Consider the following 20325-nt stretch of genomic DNA (forward strand, 5'->3'; position numbering starts at 1 on the left):
ATAAAAAGACAAAAAGACAGTTAAAAAAAATTAACTTTAAAAGACTAAAGAATCATGGTAAAAAAGCCGTGAATTCTATGTGCAGTAGTCCCCTAGCGCTGGAGTTCTGCCGTTCTCATTGATCGGTAAACTTGGTCTAGCCAGCCAAACTTTTAAAGTGAGGAACACAACGATCAGATCCACATTTTAGAGACGAGGCATGGGGTGGAAAGACTGAGAGGGAAGGACAGAGAGGAAGAGTTTCAACAGATGATGCAAGGCAGAGGAAGGCAGGGGGAGGGAGAAGAGAGGCAGGTCACCTAGACATTTCTGACTTAGTAGTGACAAGATTTTGTGGCTGATTGGAGATGGGGAGAGGAGAAGCAGCTCCTAGGCCTGTAATGAGAGAGACTTGGCAGGCAGGTGCTCTGAATAGAAAAGCAGCGGTCTGTGGAGGGGAAGGTAATGAGTTCAGCTTTGGACATGTTCGGTTTCTGCACACCTTAGCACCTGCCAGTTGCTGAGAGGCATGACGGCAAAACCACGTCAGACCCTTTGGGCTCACAGAGGTGTTTCTTTGCAAAATCATAAATATGGAAACTTCCTCAAGGTTCTTGGAAATGCACTGATTTTCAAGTTTAGATGTAATTTGAAGAGACACTGAAAAGCAAACCATGGCAGGGACTTCATTGTTTCAAAAAGTGCCATCCTACCAAAATTAGAAAAAAATATATGTATTCTCTTTATACTTACGAAAGGAATCAAAAATAATCAAGCCAACCCCAAATGAGGTTTATGAGAAATGAAAAACACATACTTTTCAGCTACCTAAATGTTTGAGTTCTGTTTTAAGGACAGTGGTGGCCCTGGGTGTGTGTGTTTAGAATGCTTAGTTCTAAATAGATTTTTCTCATCCTAATTTTATAGCATAGTTCTTCAACTATCTGCTTGTCTCTAAATTGTTTGCTTTTATCTACTACTTAGCTCAAGAGACACCCATACAATGAATATTCATTAGACAATTTAGCCATAAATTATGACTAGTATTCACATGTGAATATTTAAAGTATAACCCCCAATTTAGAGTAATTGTCTGATAAATACAACAGCCCAGATTAGTTTGAAATCATTTTCAAAGAATAGTTGAAAAAGTTATTCTATTTCCTCCTCCATAAGCACTGATAATTACTTTTTAAAAGATATCCCCAAATTTTGGGTTGCTTTTCTATAAACTTCTATAATCTAATGATCAAGGGTTGGGTATGACTTAGGATTTCAGAGCAAAGTCCTGCCCTTCTCTGCGGACAGGAAATCTTCCTTGAGAAACAAGCTTTGATTCATCACTGGGCTTTAGTAAAAACTGAATGCTTAACCACAGATCACCATACACACTGAGCTGCCCTTCATGAACTGGCTGTGGTGTAGCCCACTGAGCCATAAAGTTGGGTGTGCACAGCAGCACTCCACTGTCAGATGAAAGTGGTACATACGACCTCGGGCTTGAGGAGGCCCTGAAGATACCAGTTACATGAAGAAGTGGCCCAAATGCCCAGGGCCTCTATTCCTGTGCCATCACCTTCTCTCTCCCAGCCTGCACCTGTGGCTTCCTGGGGAGTTCCCTATGACCAGTGCACTGAGGAAGAGAAAACTTGGTCCTAGTTTACAGGGTCTGCACAATATGCAGGCACCACCCCAAAGTAGACAGCTACAGCTCTACAACTCCCTTCTGGGACATCCCTGAGGGACAGTGATAAAGGGGCACCTGGGTGGCTCAGTCAGTGAAGCATCTGCTTTCAGCTCAGGTCATGGTCCCAGAGCGGTGAGACTGAGCCCCAGGTCAGGCTCCCTGCTCAGAGGGGAGCCTGCTTCTCCCTCTCCCTCCTTGTGCTCTCTCTCTCTGTCAAATAAATAAATAAAATCTTTAAAAAAAAAAAAAAGGGAAATACTCCAGTGGGCAGAATCACAAGCACTGCAGCTGGTTGTTCACTTTGCTTGGAAAGAGAAATGGCCTTTCCAAGGCGTGGGACTATACCAGTTTATGGGTTGTGGCCAGCAGTTTGGTTGGATGCACTTGGAAGGAACATGATTGGAAAACTGGTGACAAGGAAGGCTGGGAAAGAGATATATAGGGAGACATCTCTGAATGGGAAAAGAGTGTTAAGATGTTTTTGTCCCGGGGGGCCTGGGTAGTGCAGTCGGTTAGGTATCAGACTCTTGATTTCGGCTCAGGTCATGATCTCAGGGTCGTTAGATCGAGCCCTGCGGCGGGAGTTTCTCTCTCTCCCTCCCTCTGCCCCTCCTGCTCGTGCTCTCTCTCTCTCTCTCAAATAAATAAATCTTAAAAAAAAAAAAATTTGTGTCCCATGTGAATATTCACCAAAAGATGACCTCAGCAGAGGAGTGTTTTAAAAAACAAGTGGATGAGATGGCCCGTTCTATGTATCCCAGTCAGCTTCATTCCCTGGCCATCTCTGTCATCACCCAATGGGTTCATGAACAAAGTGGCCATGGTGGCAGGGATGGAGGTTATGCACGGGCCCAGCAACGTGGACTTGTACTGGGGCTGACCTGGCTACAGCTGCTGCTGAGTGCCGGAACTGCTGGAGCCGAGACCAACAGTGAGTTCCCCACATGGCACCATTGCTTGGAGTGATCAGCCACGTGGAATGTTGATTACATTGGACCACTTCCATCATGGTGGAACAAAAAGCAGCATTTTGTTCTTACTGAATAGACACTTATTTGGGGTATGGATTTGCCTTCTCTGCATAGATTTTTGCCAAAACATCTGTGAACTTATAGAATACCTTATCCACCATCATGGTGATCCACATAATATTGTTTCGGATCAAGGAACTTGGCCAACGATGTGCGGCAATGGGCCCGTGTCTGTGTAATTCACTGGTCTTACCATTTTCCCTGCCATCCTGGAGCGATGGATTGATAGAATGGCTTTTTGAAAACTCAAGTTACAGCTCCAGCTAGGTGGCAATATCTTCAGGGCTAGGACTTTGAATTCCAGGAGACTTTATACGCTCTAAGCGTGGTGCTGTTTCTCCCATAGCCACAGTTTGCAGATCCAGGAATCAAGGGGTGAAGATGGGAGAGGCGGCACTCACTATGATCTCTAATATGTGATTCACTAGCAAAATGTATACTTCCTATCCTTGAGACCTTATGCTCTGCTGGCCTAGAGATCTTAGTTCTAAAGGAATGTCTCCACCAGAAGACATAGCAGTGATTCCACTGAACCAGAAGTTGAGACTGCCCCCCCAACCACTCTGAGCTCCACAAGCCTCTGAATCAACAAAGAAGGGAGTTACTGTACTGATTGGAGTGACTGCTCTTGACTACCAAAGGAAATTTGGGTTGCTACTACACAGTGAAGCCTAGGGAAGAGGGTGTCTGGAATAACAGATCTGTTGGGGCTTCTCTTAGTACTATCATGTTCTATGATTGAAGTGAGTTGAAAACTACAACCAAATTCAGACAAAGGTTTAAGTCACCTCTCCAGCTTAAGAACCATGACCAGCTGAAGTGCTTGCTGAGGACAAAAGAAATATGGAATGGATGATGGAAGGCAGCCATAAATACCACTATAGCCATGTGACCGGTTGCTGAAATGAGGACTGTGAATTATATTTCTTCCTTATGTTTGTATACACACACACACAGCAAATTTGTTTTCTTCCCTCATCATCTAACATTATGTACTAATAACAGTAAACTTTATATCACAGCATTTATGTGGGTTATCAAGACGAGGGAGCATGACCCAGAGTTTGCATCCTCTTCTAGGGAAAGGGTTGTCCAGGGTTGTATGCAGGATAGTTCTATCACATTAGAGGTATGGTCTTGTTATTGTCCTTATTTGTTAATTAAGTATGGTTGAGTGGAGTGTGAGTGCCAGGTGGACAAGAGGTGGACTGTATAATGATTGGTTCATGTGTCAACTTGGGTAGTCCTGTGGCTCAGCCAAACCCTAATCAAGGTGTTGCTATGAAGTATTTTGTAAATGTTCTTAATGTCTGGTATCAGTTGACTTCAGACTCTCCTCTGGTTGGGCCTGATTCCACCAGCTGAAAGGCGTTAACAGAACGGATTCCTCGGAGAAACTGCCACCTGTGCGCTAGCTCCCACTTATTCCCAAATTCCATCCTGCCTTTTCTGGCAGTCCCTGACCAGCAATAAAGATGGGAGAGCTAGGAGTCCAGGATCAAAGAACTCTAGAGTCTGAAAGGAGCAGGTAGAAGTGACAGCTTAGGAAAAACCAAAGTGATTTATATGAAAACAGTGTCAGTCACTAAACAGACTCAGGGACTTAGCACATGTTCCCTCCATCAGAAATGGCTCTCCAGGGCGCCTGGGTGGCTCGGTTGGTTAAGCGACTGCCTTCGGCTGAGGTCATGATCCTGGAGTCCCAGGATCGAGTCCCGTATCGGGCTCCCTGCTCGGCGGGGAGTCTGCTTCTCCCTCTGACCCTCCATTTCATGCTCTCTCTCTCATTTTCTCTCAAATAGATAAAATCTTTAAAAAAAAAAAAAAAAGAAATGGCCCTCCAGATCTCAGCTCAAGTGCCCAAGACCACCCATAATGACGCAGCCCAGAGCCCATGACTTACCACCCTGGCCTCACAGCACTGACAACATACTGCTTCTCTGTCATCATATACATACTCTTTCCCAAACAAAGTAACTTGCCCAGCAAGTTCAGCATTCCATCTTCAGTACCCTGGAACATAGCTGCCACCCAATAGTTGTCGAATAACTAGGGGAGCATACAACCTTCCTTAGGAGCTTTAAGATGACCACTTTCAGATTAATTCTATAGTCAAAACCTCCTGCTAGTTAGCAATGCAAAACAGCTCAACTATAATGTTCTGGTTAATAGGAAAATACTGATATATTCTTAATAGCTTAAATAGACTCCTTTAACCATGATAATCCACAAACTATTTGCTGCATCAGAAAAACTTAAAATTCAATAGGGGTGCCTGAGTGGCTCAGTTGGTTAAGCGTTTAACTCCTGGTTTCAGCCCAGGTCATGATCTCAGGGTCGTGAGATGGAGCCCCCACCGGGCTCTGGGGTGGATGTGGAGCCTGCTTAAGATTCTCTCTCCCCCTCTGCCCCTCCCCTCCTCTAAAAAAAAAAAAACTTAAAATCAACAGATTGCTCTTTCAGCCATTTCTTTTTATTTACAGTTTGTGTTCAATGCAAATCAATTCCATAACATGAGAAGTTACTATGAATCAAAGCATAAATACACAAACACAATATACAATCCAAAATAGATGTACAGCATTCAGGTATGGAACAAAATGGAATGTTCATTCAAACACACAGTAGCTTGAGATCTGTTGGATATGCTTGTTCTGGTGTAGGTTCCTAAAGATGGGAAAAAAGGACTTTAGTTATCAAGACTACTGTGGCCATATTAGATACTGGAACATCTAAGCATCAGTGTGTGACCATGCGAACAAAAGACCTTAGAGTGTCTATTTTAAAAAAGCTTTCTGTGCATCGAGGCAGTTGTAAAAAGATTTACTTTCCAGAATCAAGCCCACTTTAGGCTTAGGACCAGGTTCTAACTATCTAAAAATATTGACTAACAGAAAGTGTTCCAAATGTGGCTATTCTGGTTCAGAGTTTAAAAAAAAAAAAAAAAGTATTTACAGAAAAAGTATAAAAGTTTTTCCGAATTTAACGTAAGCTTCCAGTCTTCACTTCCCAAATACCTGATTTACAGTTTTGGCTCCTGCACATATTTTGCCTTTTTAATTTCAAGATTTGTCAATTTTACCTTCAAAACAGATCTTTTAAATTATAAAAAGTATTCAACATATGCAGAAATAAAAAGCATTTTGAAATTAGCAGAGGTCAATGATCTTCTACTCTTTGGAATCAGTTTAGCTAAATGAATCTGGCACTCTTGTTGAATAGGAGTAAGTAATCAGTACATAAGCAAAATTTACTCATTATGCTTCAATCGGGGGTAGATTCCAATCCATCATTGCCCTGGCACATGTCAATTACTATATAAAAAAAATCAAATGCAATGTCAAATCCAAAGCCTCAGAGGAAGAGTTCAGTTCCCAAGAAACAGTGATAGCTTAACAAGGTAAAACTTATCTAGAGTACACAGGCATTAAGTTAGTACTGCTGAAACAATGCATTGAGGATTTACAGTAACACCTGGAAGTTCCTCCTAATGTACATATAAATAGAATCATGGAAGCTTTTTGTATTAACTGTTTTATGGCCTTAAAGATTTAATGAACCAAATGAAAACTGAATCTGTTCACATCCCATCTTTCACATCTAGGTAAGATAAAATCTATTCTCATTTTCAAGGTAGGATTTTACATGTCCATACTTCCTAGGCCACATTTAAAGAAATTATCTCTTAAAACTAATCTTGGATGCTGTCTCTTCATCTTGTACATGAAACTCCAGTAGATTTAATAGACATTCATCATCTAGTCAAACCCTTCACATGTTCTTCAAACCAATCAAATTTGGGATCCTCAACATTTTCTTTGTCAATAAAATAAGGTGTGGAATTAGCAGATTCAATGAAGACCTGTTTTTTCCTTGTCACACCGGATGTCTGACGCCTTTTGGATTGGGTTTAGAAGATGGGGAAGTATAGATGTTTCTTGGCCTGAGTCTTTTAACAGTAGAGATGTAGAAGGGAGAACGAGATCACGAAGAGACTGGCTGATGACTGCAGAGCTCCGCCAGATGGTGTGGTGGTGGTATTAGCTGGATTTGGGGCAGTTGAGGTACTCTGGGAGGAGGAGTTACTTGAAAGTGTTGCAACAGTTGTTTGATTTGAATAAATCTAAAATATATAAAAAGTTATACTGGTAAATTTCCACATGTCACAGCTGCCTCTATGTACACTTAATATGCAATTAGATAAAGGATATATTCTTAGATTGCTCTTCTCCCATTATTTCCTCACCTGTTATTTAATTCTGAATTCTTGCTTAGTCCCACTAAGATCATTCTTTTACTTTCAACACAAACTACCTACAGATGCCTAAATGACTGCAAGTAGCACCAACCAAAAACGTTCCTCAATAACTATTAACTTCCAAGAGTGTGATTTTATTTTTAATTCTCTTTGAAGAAATAAAGGACCAAGTTAACTAATCTAGTTTTTGTGACTATATTGACTTACTGGCATTGCAAAAAGATTTACTCTACTCTCCCAGGAAGGGGAAGATTTGAAAGTTGCATGAATAACTTGGATTCTAAAATATTGTAAAATTTGTCAATTTGTAAAACTGTCTATCTTGGATTTGCTAGGCAACTTTCCCATACCCATTTAACACAGCCTTGGATTTAACTTAAGGGGACATGGGATATATATCTGCTCCCCTGAAATCTTGAAATTATATAGATATATATATCTTCTCAAAAGTGGCCACAATATTGGTTTTAAATTGAAAAATATGAGCCCTTTCCTTGAAGCAAAATGACTTCTCCCCCAAACGTCATGTTGTCAGAATGACTTCACAAAAGACACCAAGAAGGTTTGGTGTTTTCACCAGCAGCAGCCTCCCTGCCTGGTCATTAAGTCCAATGCTGTGGCCAAGAACCAAGGTTCCCCTAGTGTCCCGAAGCCTGAGTGGCATCATTCACCACACTGATTTTTCAAGTCACAAAATGCACAGTCCAGCGGGGCACGTGATAATCTCTCCTTTGTCACAGAACAAAGGCAGATGGGAGATTTCAGCTCTCACTGCGAGGGAGGGTTTACGAGGGCTTCTGATTACAGACAGGAAGGAGGATGTGGCACCAAGCAGGTCTGGGCCACACATACATTTCTCTGCCGATGATCCAAAGATAAATCCGTTCTATATCAACATCAGCTCCCTTTGTTGTAAAACCCATCATTAAGCAAATATGGACTTGAAATGTATAAATCCCACGCAAAATAAAAAACATCTTGATCAAGTCAAAGATGCTTACTGGGCACCTACTGTGTGCCACATTCAGCTTGTCCTATCGAGGAATAGCACTCCCACTAAAAGGAAAGCATTAATAATATGGGAAATTATTTAAACCAGGGCTCTGGGACAATACCTGGTCTGGGATGCCTTAAGGGTTATCTGTTCTCAGGTATACAAAGACCTTACAGTGAGTGCAGCAGGTGACCTTTGTCAGAGTCTAGTGCACCAATAGGAGAATCTAAAGGTCCTCTACACCAACAAAAGAAACTAATGTTAATATATGAAATTGACATTAAACAAAATTTTCCCTACCAAACTAGATCTGCTTAACTAAAACCTCCCTCTTGAAATTTCTGGGGGGAAAAATCTGGTCGGAAAGGAGACGGGGTGCGGGTGAAGGAGATCAGTACGTTTCCTGCGGCCGCGCCCCTCCCCCACGGAAGAACTGTGAAAGGCTCGGGAGCGCAGCCGACCCGCAAGACAACAATAGGGTACAGTTACCCGGCCCGCGGAGGGGAAGCGGAGGAGCGCTCCTCTCTCGGGCTGCGCTCCCAGGTGAGCACGGCGGCTGTCTGGGGACCAAAGACCCGTGGCATCCAACTTCTCGGAGGAAAAGCTCAGGAGACACCCCTCATTAAGCCCCAGTTGAAAGAGGTGGGGAGCCCCACGTTCCCACCCCTGCCCTCCGAGAGCGAGTTGCTGGAGAAAATTGACCCTTCCCGCCCCCAGCGCCCCCTACCCCGCTCGGGTCTCCCAGGCTCAGCCCCCAGCCTCCATCGAGGACGCCGCACACCCACCTGCGGGGCCGCTCAGTCCTCGCTAACCGCGCTGACGCGAGGTCGGTTCCCGGGATAGAGAATCTGGGGAGGGGGCGGCGGCGACCGGGACAAAGCCTGGCGGGGACTCGGGACGGCAACGTCCCACCCGCCGCCTGCCCAGAGGTAGCCGCTGCAAGCTACCACGGGGTTCCGAGGTGACAAGAAATGGACGTGTAATGTGAGGTCGTACCCGGGAGAGCGCAGGGTCAGGAGTGGGTCCCCGCCCTGGCTTCAGCCGGGAACCACGCGGGACTGGGGTGGGTTAACAGGGCCTGAAAAGCAGGGCTTCCCCGGGATCCCCGAACCAGCTGAGGAGAGGATGGGTGAGAGCGGCGCCCCCGAAGGGGATCGTCCCCTCTTTGTGTGGTGCGCGGGGGGCGCGAAGACAGTCCTGGAGGGAAGCGGGATGCCCTCCCGGAACAGCCCGAGGTCTCTGGGCGCTCCAGAGGTGGGAAAGACACATTCTCTTCCCCTCCAGTGCCTCGGACCTCTGGGAGAAAGCGGGTGGTGGGCGCCAGTCGGCCTGGGAAGCAGCTGCGTGGGACTTGGGGCAGGGCAGGGGCCTCCCGGCCCACGCGCGGAGGTGCATTGTTCCCGGGGCCGCGGGAGGGTGGGGGCAGCCCCCAAGGAGCGGAAAGTGGGCTCCACGGTGCCCTCCCCCAGGCCGGATTATGCGGGATTCTCTCTCTGCGCCCTAGTCCGCGGCCCGCGCTGGGGGCGCAGGTCGGTCCCCTGGGGGCGGCTCCGCCCCCCCTCAGGCGCGGCCCCCGAGCCCCGCGGGCGCCAGGGCCTCACCTGCGTGGGTAGGAGCAGCGCCAGAAGCAGCAGCCCCAGTCCGAGCCTGGCCACCATCGCTCTGCCCATGTCCGCTCCGTCGGCGTCGGTGCGCGGCGCGTCTCACTGGATGCGGGGTGAGTGGAGAACCGGTGGCTCCGGGCGGGCGCAGGCAAGGTGGGGAGCGCGGCCGGCCGGCGGGACCTTATATACCGGGACAGCCACAATAGCCGTGACGTGACGCCGCCCGCCCACCCGCGCTCCCCTCCTCCGCCGCCACCGCCCCCCCGCGCGCGCCCGTCGGCCGCCTCCCCGCCCTCCCCGCCCCCTCCCCCGGCGGGCTCCCGGGCGCCCCCTCCCTCCGCCGACGCCCGGGAGACCCCGGGGCGGCCGGGCCGCGGCAGGTGGGCGGCAGGGCGCCGCCGGCTGCTGGCGTGCTGCTTTGTGTTTCCCCGAGCCGACTGCGTGCAGGCTGGCACAGGCGCCCGGCGACTCCCACACAGGACCCGGGGCGAACTCGCGAACCACACACGCCGCTCCCGGGGCCGGGCCCAAGTTTCCTTTGTTTCCCCGGACCTGCCATCTTACCCCACAAACACACACACACACACACCCCCGAAAGAAAAGTCTGAGGCTCCCGCGCGGCGAGCAGCCTTTAGTCCCGGCGCCGGGGGCGGGGGGCTCCCTCGGCTTGGGGTTTCTCAAATCCCCGCAGCAGAGGAAGGGGGACTGTGGGGGCGTTCTGGGTACCCGGGCTGGTCGGCCGGGCTCGCCGGCGGCGCCCGGACTCGGAGGCGTGTGCTCGGCCTCGTGCCCACCGCGCCCGCCCAGCCACTCGCTTTGTTTTTTGAGCTCCTGAGTCGGCCACGCTGTGTGAGCTCTGGGGCGCATCCCGGGTTCGCATCCTCCAGAGAGTTGGGGAGCCGCCCGCTGGGCGCTGACTCGCTGCCCGGACGCCGCGAACGACTGGGTTTCGGCCCTGGCGCTCCTCTCTGCGGTGGCGGGCGGACGGGGGCGAGCAGGCGACAGCCCACCCCGAGGGGTGACCCACCCCCTCCAGCCCTAAAAGCCTGCTGGCCTTCCCCCACGCGGCTTTGCTCCCAGGCCCTACGCAGGGACCAGGAACCTCTCAGGCGGTCGCATTAGAATTCACTGCCCCTCTGGAATTCCTGGGGACACACTTCTTTGGTCTGTAGGAGAGCACTTGCTCGTCATTCGTTTAAAGCAAAAGCTTTTGGGACATGCATTTACTTTTACGTAGCTGCCATTAGGCAATTTAACGAACTGGCGCAAATAGGAGATTAGTCATCATTCTGCAGATTTTAGTGGAAAATATTTTCCAACCATTCTATTGCAGAAACTTTAAAGCATACAGCAAAAGTAAAACAATTTTACCAGGGGAATATTTTCGGTTTAATTTTTTTTTTACAGGATTTAATCCTTGTATTTAACGTTTGCCTGAGTGTTTTGCGGTCTCTAAAGGAAACAACAGAGACCAAACCTAGTAGGGTTGTGAATTTGTTTAAATTTCACTTTTCGAGAACAGTCTTGTAAAAACAAGCTTAGTTTTATTGAAGCAGAGTGACAATAGACTCCACAATAGTGGGTCTTTGACTGAATTAGTCTGTACCTTTAACTCAGTAACTTTCCACGTTCGGTATGTGCTTGGGAACACAGGAATTTCTGTCGTGCACCAGTGGACTTCCCGGTTAAACAGTGTTATCACATTGTATAGAAATAACCTGTTCAGCTTCTCCACTCCTCTTGCAGGGTGTGAATAGACTGTGGCTTAGGAGTGCCTAGTTCTAAGGCAGGGTTCAAAGCAGGTTCTCCAGAAGCTGCTTATTGAACTAAATGGTGGTATTCATAGGATCCATTTATGGTGTCCTTCATCTTTTTTTTTTTTTTCCTATTCCTCCTCCCCCTCTCCCTTCTCCCTCCTCTTTGTTATTAATTTAAGGAGATGGACTAATGGAATGATTAAGAATACAGACTCTAGAGTCAGACTGCCTGGGTTCAAATCCTGATTGTACCAGGGAAAGTGGCAGTTTCTTCATCTGTAAAATGGAGATAATAGAACCATTATTAGTTATTAAAGAGTTATTGTGGATGAAGTGTTAGACCAGTGCCTGTCTTACCCTGGGAGCTCTCAGGTGCTATTTGCTCTTGCACGGAAGGTCCCAGGAACTGAAAAGTACTTACCTTCTTTGCAGCTGTGTGATTTGTAAAAGAAATAACAAGCATCAAATAGTACCCAAAATTGGCCAGGCACTTGGGATCTCTGCTTTGTGAGCCACTTCATCACCAGCTAATGAGACTGCGTAATTCACAAAGCAAGGCCTTTCACATCTGCCTAGCAGTTCCCCTGGGCATCCTACAGGGGGTGTGGCCCAGGGCTTTGGCAGTTCTGTACCCTGGAGGCTTAGCCCTCCTGAAAAGTCCTCTTTACAAATCCCCACCACACCCGATTTCCTATATGGCAGGAAACTCAAGAAATCTGCCTGAACCTTTCCTCTGGGATTCTTTTTGTTGATGATTTTTATTTCATATTTATTCTGTTCCTGGTTTCCTGTAGTTATTTGTCTGCTTTTCCCTAGCTCATGCTACTAAATTGTGAATCTCATCACTTCTCCTAGAATTTTTCCTAGGACACACGTCCAATTTCCTTTTTTTTTTTTTTTAAGTAGGCTCCACACCCAGTGTGGAGCTTGAACTCACCACCTGGGATCGAGAGACTATTTCTACAGATTGAGCCAGCCAGGCGCCCCTCCTTTCCATTTTTACAGAGAAATTATTTCACGAAATGATCTTGAAATCAGTTGATTCAATAAGTTGAGCTATTTGTGGAAAGTCATAACTTTATATTTTAATATTTTTTTCATGAGACGGCATGTGACCTAACTTTTTGATGCTAGTTCTCTTATGAGTACAATTAAGGGAGCAATACCTACAATTTCTAAGAGCAGAACTGTGAGGAATGGTAAAGAACCAGACAGGCGTGCCTTACAGTAGAGTCCAGAGTCAGACCTGGATTTGATCCTGCCTCACCACTCTTGACCAGTCTGACTTCGGGCGAGCTTCCCAACCTCCCTACACCATGAATTCCTGACCTGGCAAATGATACCCACCTCACAGGAGTATGAGCTTACCTGAGATAATGTGTATGTTTAGCAGAGTGCCCAGCACACAATAAAGACTCACTAAGCTGCCGCTTCAATTGCTATAGGGCATATTCATTATCGTGTGGGTTTATAAATATTTCCTTTGTATAGCCCTTGCTCTTTTTTTCAAGCATCTTTGCATGTGGCATTTTATATGTGCACCTATGAGGTTACTGAGGTCAGGGCATTAGTTTCATTTACATTTCTGAGGCACAGAGAAGTTAAGTAACTTGCCTAAGGCCACATAGCCAGTTACGGTGCCTCACCTAAAGCTAGAACCAACCACAGCTTCCTGACCCAGGTCCCAGGTGTTTGCTTTGCCAGCAAGAGCGGAGACCATGTCTTCTCTACCTCATATCCTCTGCACCTAGCATTCAATCCGTATTTGCTGGTTGAATGGACTCATATTAAGGGAGCAGGTTAATTTGCTTTTTAAGGTGAACTAATTAATCCTATTTCTAGGGGAACAGAAGATATTATTTGACATTTTCAGCATTTCTCAGAAAAATGGATATGAAATATATTAATCCAATAAAGGATAGTCCTTCTGTGCTTTATACCAGAAGTGGTGGCTGGGATAATCAAATATTTCATTTAAATTCTATCTTACAATATGGTGCTATGCTTATTTATGTTCACAGTATTCTTCCCCCTTATTTCATGCCACCCTAGATTTGGCTGGCATTTAACATTTTAATTTATCCTGATTTTTTAGCTAAGCCTTGTTCTGTACTCAGGAACTCCAGCCTGTTTTCAACAGTGAGTTGACAGTGAAGGTAAAAAAGTGAATTAGTGCTTCTGACTGAATGGGTTCTAAGTCCCGTGCTGGAGCTCGCTCAGTCGGCTGATGGACGCTCAGCCTGACTCTGTGGGGACATGCTGCCCCCTGCTGGCCATAAGGACCCCCCTCAGCTCTAACTGTCAAACAATAAAAACTCCTTTGTGCTGATTTTAAAAGCCCTGAATTTTTGAAGCCCTATAAAGCTAATAAACCACAATGAACTTCTTTAACTTTTAGTTCTTTTTTCCCTCTAGAGTCTCAAAGAAATTCTCTCAGGTCTTAAGCTCCATCCAAATAAGAAAACAAATGTAAAGTGAAAGAATTGTTTGCACAGAATTGCATCTGTGCATTTTCAGTTGCAAATTGGGTAGTAGGATGCCTACCTCTAGCATCCGGGGATTTTTTCCTTAAGGAAATGGAAAAAAAAAAAAAAAAAGGAAGCAACTCTTAATCTCTTTGGCCAGAATTTAAATTCAATGTCTCCATTGTGTTGGCAAGGATGTGAGAAATCAGGCCCTATCATCAATGCTGATGGGATTATGGAAAGGAATTTGACATCTATCAGTATTAAAAATACATGTCCCCTTAGACCTAACAATTCTAATTTTATGAATTTAGCCTACACATGTATTTGCAGAAATGCAAAAGGATATGTGTTCAAAGATCTGTTGCAGCACTGTTTATAACCACAAAGGATTGGAAATCAACTAATTATCCAAAGGCCAAAGCCCAGCTGTAGAAATGATAGCATATCCTTATCATGAAATATTATGTCATTTAAAAGAGAAAAAGAGCATTACAAGTACTACAAAGAAAAATCTCCAAGATAAATTCTTAAATGAAAAAAAAGTACAGAACAGTATGTACAGTATATTATCTGTGTTTAAAAACAAAACAAAGCAAAACAAAACTAGACAGAAAAAGAGTATTTCCATAGAGATACACAAGAAATTGATAGCAGTGCTTGCCGCCAAGGAGGGGAACTGGCTGGCCAGGGCAGAAAAGTAAGACCCATTTTTCATTACATACTGGTTTGTACTTTTTGAATTTTGTATCATTCATTCACAAATAGATAAAGTCATTTAAATAAATTAATAACCCAGCACATTCTGGGGCCTTCCCCCCTGGACTCCCACATAACAAGGGAGTAGAAAGCCCACCTTCTCCAGCCCCAGGGGCCTCGGGATGCCCCTCCCCCTCCTCAGGAGCCCTCCTTCCATCATTCACAGGCTCTTTAACAGAAATTATAGTATTACCTCATTTCATCCATCCCATGACAAGTGAGACCAGTTCTCTCAGGTCCAGATGACACAGGCAAAAAACTCCCAGGAAAAACGAAGAAAAATTAAGAACTGAGCTGTAGAAAAAAATAATGAAAAATCCCTGGGCAAAGCTTCAGCTTCCTCATTTTATTCTCCCTGCAGAGCATCCAGTTGGGGAGGAAGAAAAGCTTGGGGTTGGGCCTCGCTTTTCCCCGAGGAAGGCCTGAGCTGGGTTCCCTCAGCTGGGCCTGAGCTCATTCCCTTTGAGGGATCTTTTTAAGATCCCCCTTCCACTCCTGGGCAGGAGGCGGAGTCAAGGCCTAATAGGGTCATTAAATTCTAGTGTAAATAATTGAAACCTCACTTCCGCCTCACAGAAAAGAATCTCCAGCCCACAAAAGTGCTATACATCATTTGCCATTTGCATGTGGACCCGAAATGGTCCTTTGCATGGAAATAATGCAATTGAAAGAGTGGGAAAGTTATGTGCATTTTTCATACCCAGATGACTTTCAGTCTTATTTCCACGTCTCTTTGTTTTTCCAGGTTTTTCACTTTCTGTTAGGTTTAAAGCAAGAGGGTCCCTTATGCGCCAAGAGATGACTAAAGTTTTAAGTGGCCAGGATGATTGGATTAAAGATTTTTATTAACCAAAAGAATGTTGTAACATATAATACAATGGTAGTTTAATGAAATGTTACACTAAACCTGAAACAGGGACCACATTTTCACACTTTGTGAAATCCTTTCTGAATCTGTTAACGCAGTTGTTCAAGATTCCACTGAACAATATCTAAAGCAGATGCTGCTTACGTCTTATCCAATAGTCTTAAGATGTCACTCCAAGGAAGCCGCATTCTGTAATAGTCAGCCGTTAAAATAAAACCAGATGAATTTAATTAGCTAGACTGAAGAGCGATTTCTCTATTGAGAGCCATATATTTGTATGTAGATCTTTGAGTTTAAAAAAAAGTTCCTTTCAAATTTTTTTTTAAGATTTTATTTTTAAGTAATCGCTACACCCAGTGAGAGGCTCGAACTTACAACCCAGAGATCAGCAGTCACGTGCTCTACTGACTAAGCTAGTCAGGTGCCCTCCTCTCAATATTCTTTTATAAGTATTTCTTCACATTTTAAAAGTAATTTGTCCAATGTAGAAAAAATTTGAAAAATGCAGAAAAGTATAATAAAGAATATTATATTGTACACCTGAAACTAATATAACACTATTAATTACACTTGAATTTAAAAGAAAGAATATTAAAATTACCCATAGCTCACTAATCAGAAGTAACCACTAATAAATTTGTAAATTTATTTTTGCTTTTTCTATCTGTATATTTAGAGTTGCTTTATTTGTTTTGCTGAATTAGGAGCAAATGTGCATAAAATTTTCTATCTTGCTTTTTTCACTCAGTAGAAAACAGTAAAAAATTTAACCACAAAATTTGAAGTCACATCACTATAAGGTTAATGAAATGACTGGAATGACCTGTGCAGGTGGCCAGTCAAATCTAAACCCACCCAAGTGCTGGCTTCAGTTTGGTGCACCTCGTGGCAGCTGTCTGCTTGAAATATTGATGGGGACGATTCTGGGTTCAGGGGTTGACAGGACTTCCAGGATAGCAACGGCAATTTCTAGAATCTTTTGGAGCTACAAAAACACTGCAGCAAAACTCCACTTCCCTGCTTCCCAAGAAGGGATGTCTCTTGTTTCCCAGACCAGCCTCGTCCTCCTACATTCCCCACACCCCAAAAGATAAGGACTCTAGTGTACCCCAGCAGAGAAAGGGAACTGATGAGGATGAGATGCAATCACTTTGTACCTGAATTTGTGTTATCTCAGAACATGTTTTTGGCAGGTTTTACCAAATTTTTGTCATTATATATTCTTCAAAACATTATTCATAATGACTGTACAATATTCTAATTGGACATTTATTTCTATTATACATTACATTATAAACATCCTTATGCATGTGTTCTGTTTTCATTTCCAGTTATTTTCTTATGATATATTCCTAAAAGTGGAATTTGGGTCTTGAAAATAAACTGCCAAATTGTCCTCTAGAAATTTATATTCACAACACTAGTGAGAGTCCCTAATTCACAAACCTTTGCTAAATGTGAGAATTATAGTGTAAAAGATATTTTTTAATTTTGTTGGAAAAAAGATGTCATTTTTAATTGCATTTTCACTGTCAGTGAGATTAAACTTTTTTTCAGCTCTTTATTAACCATTTGGAATTCTCTTTTTTTTTTAGGTTTATTTATTTGAGAGAGAGAGAGAGAGAGAGCTGGGGCGGGGGGGAGGGGCAGTGGGAGAGAGAATCTTAAGCAGGCTCCACACCCAGCATGGATGTGAGGCTCGATCTCAAGACCCTGAGATCATGACCTGAGCCAAAATCAACAGTGGGACGCTTAACCGACTGAGCCACCCAGGAGCCACCCAGGTGCCCCAGAAAATGTTTTATTTAAAACCCTCTGCTCTGGAGAATTATGTATGTGGTTTGAAGAAATATTTGATAGATACTTGGGGAAGTACTTGAATGAAATAATACCAAAACTGTTAACCTGTTTTGTTTGTTTTGTTTTGCCGGTTAATTTGCTTGAGATAATAGAGGACATGTAGGATGATGCTGCCACAGAGAATTCCTCATTCTTCCCTAAATGTCTCAAACTCTTCTCTACAGGAAGGTACAAATATTTTAAGCTAATATGTTTAAAGGCATAACAATGAGTTACTCTACCCAGGGTACTCAAACGTCTTGATTACCTTTTAGCTATTCTCAACACCTACTTTTTTCCATCCCAGCACACTGGAGGGTTATAACAATCTACATTCATAGCAGCAGCAATTCCCTGGGGAGTCACATGTGAGCACACACCTGGGGGAAATCACGATCTTTCAGAGGGGGTATGGTTTGAAGAGTCTCCTGGAACTCAGAATCACCAGCCACAGCATTTTAGCTTTTTTTTTTTTTTAAGTAGGCTCCATATTCAACGGGCTTGAACTCATAACCCTGAGATCAAGAATCGCATGGTCTACTGACTGAGCCAACCAGGCACCCTACATTTTAGCTTTATTAATTAGCAATAAAGGATGTAGCGTAAGTTGTAAAGCATTAATCAGTAAATGGCACACATACGACACAATGAGTAAACAAATAATTCAAAATAATTAGCATTTATTCCCTGAATGTGTAGCTGTCATTGCAAATAAGTTTTAAAAATCGTGCTTAAGGGCGCCTGGGTGGCTCAGTCGTTAAGTGTCTGCCTTCGGCTCAGGTCATGCTCCCGGGGTCCTGGGATCGAGCCCCGCATCGGGCTCCCTGCTCGGCGGGGAGCCTGCTTCTCCCTCTCCCGCTCCCCCTGCTCGTGTTCCCTCTCTCGCTGTGTCTCTCTCTCTCAAATAAATAAATAAAATCTTTAAAAAAATGTAAAAAATAAAAATCGTGCTTAATTTGCAATTGTTTTTTCCCTTTAATTGCATCTGCCACCTGCTCTTAATTTGAAACAAATTAAACCCTGAAGGCAGCATCCAAAAGTAAGAAGACTAAGCAGATTTTACCTCTGGGCAAAAGTTATACAGCAGTTTCCCCCCTCTTCAAAAAGAATGAATCATTCTTTTCCAGAAGTGATAGACTATTTTCTGTTTCAATAGCATGCCCCAGTAAGTGACAGAGTGCTGCTCAGATATAACCCACTCTCTCCAGCATGCTGGGCTGCAGAAACTCCATGAAATTCTTGTGTCCTTGGAGTTCTATGCCAGTGATGTCCCACATAAATATAATGCAAGCCACATATTTTAAATTTTCAATTTTCTAGTAGCCACATTAAAAAGTTTTTTTAAAAAGGTAAAATTAATTTTGGTAAAATATTCCATTTAAACTAATATATCCAAAATAGTATCATTTCAAATGTAATCAATATTAAACAATTATTGGGGTCCCTGGGTTGGTTAAGCATCTGACTCTTTTTTTTTTTTTTTTAAGATTTTATTTATTTATTTATTCGAGAGAGAGAGAGAGAGAAACAGCATGAGAGGGGATAGGGTCAGAGGGAGAAACAGGCTCCCCGCTGAGCCGGGAGCCCGATGTGGGACTCGATCCCAGGACTCCGGGATCATGACCTGAGCCAAAGGCAGTCGCTTAACCAACTGAGCCACCCAGGCGCCCAAGCATCTGACTCTTGATTTCAGTTCAGGTCATGATCTCAGGGTCATGAGACTGAGCCCTATGTCAGGCTCTGCACATCAGGCATGGAACCTGCTTAAGATTGTCTCTCCCTCTCCCCCTACCCCTCCCTGCCCCAGTCATCCTTTCTCTTTCTCTAAAAAATAAATAAATAAAATGAACAATTATTAATGAGATAGTGGACATTCTTTTTTGGTTCTGTATTAGTTATCTATTGTAGCATTATAAATTACTACAAACTTAGCAGCTTACAAGAACACATTATCTCATAGTTTCTGTAGGTCAGGAATCTGGGCATAACTTAGTGGGTCTTCTGCTTCAAGGTCTCTCACGAGGCTGCAATCCAGGTGTGAGCCAGGGCTAGGGTCTCATCTGAGGCTCAAATGGGGAAGCTCACATAGTTATTGGCAGGATTCAGTTCTGTGTGAGCTACCAGACTAGGGCTCATCTTGCGGCTGGCTGCCAGCTTGAGGCTTCCCTTAGTTCCCTGCCAAATGGGTCTCTCCGTAGGGTGTGCTACTTCATCCAAGCCAGCAAAGGAGTCAACAGAAAGAGTCTGCTAGCAAGACGGAAGTTACAGTCTATGTAACATAACTGTAGCAGTGACATCCCATCACTTTTCCCATATTCTGTTAGAAGCAAATCACAGGTCCCACCCACATTCAAAGGGGAGGAGATTCCACACAGCTGTGAAGCAAGGATTTTTGGGAGCTATCTCAGAATCTGTCCACCACATGTACTAAAACTTTGAGATCCACTGTGTATTTTACACTTATAATACACCTCAAGTCAGACCAGCCACATTTCAAGTTCTCAGTAGCCACTAACTGGTGGCTACCATATTGGACAGCACTTTTCTGTAACAACTAAACCCAGAGATATAAGAATTACAGGGTACTCAAGTACCGGTGTAAGCAATCATGTGTTTGTATAGAGAATTCAAACTCAAAAGAACCGGAAGCATAAAGAAGGGCACCTGGGTGGCTCAGCTGGTTAAGCATCTGCCTTCAGCTCAGGTTATGATGCCAGGGTCCTGGAATCGAGTCCCTCATCAGGCTCCCCGCTCGATGGGCAGCTGCCTTCTCCCTCTCCACCACTTGTGCTCTCTCTCGCATGCTCTCTCTCAAATAAATAAAATCTTTAAAAAAAAGAATTGGAGGGCCACCTGGGTGGCTCAGTCGGTTAAGCGGCTGCCTTCAGCTCAGGTCATGGGATCGAGTCCGGCATCTGGCTCCCTGCTCAGTGGGAAGCCTGCTTCTCCCTCTCCCCCTGCTTGTGTTCCCTCTCTTGCTGTGTCTCTCTCTCTGTCAAATAAATAAATAAAATCTTAAAAAAAAATAAAATAGGGGTGCCTGGGTGGCTCAGTCGTTAAGCATCTGCCTTCGGCTCAGGTCAT

The 20325-nt window shown here is 44.5% G+C and overlaps 1 long non-coding RNA gene across 1 annotated transcript; it reads right to left on the minus strand.

Moving 5' to 3' along the window:
• Positions 1-5148: 5148 nt before the first annotated feature.
• On the minus strand, positions 5149-9788 carry LOC115943658 (uncharacterized). Its single transcript, XR_004078243.2, has 2 exons — positions 9551-9788; positions 5149-6820 (listed from the first exon to the last, which is right to left on the minus strand). It is a non-coding gene; the product is annotated as an uncharacterized LOC115943658 (long non-coding RNA).
• Between the last annotated feature and the right edge of the window lie 10537 nt (positions 9789-20325).

This window comes from Leptonychotes weddellii, chromosome 8 (genome assembly GCF_054177405.1).
Source record: "Leptonychotes weddellii isolate Sample4059 chromosome 8, ASM5417740v2, whole genome shotgun sequence".
Taxonomy (NCBI): Eukaryota; Metazoa; Chordata; class Mammalia; order Carnivora; family Phocidae; genus Leptonychotes; species Leptonychotes weddellii.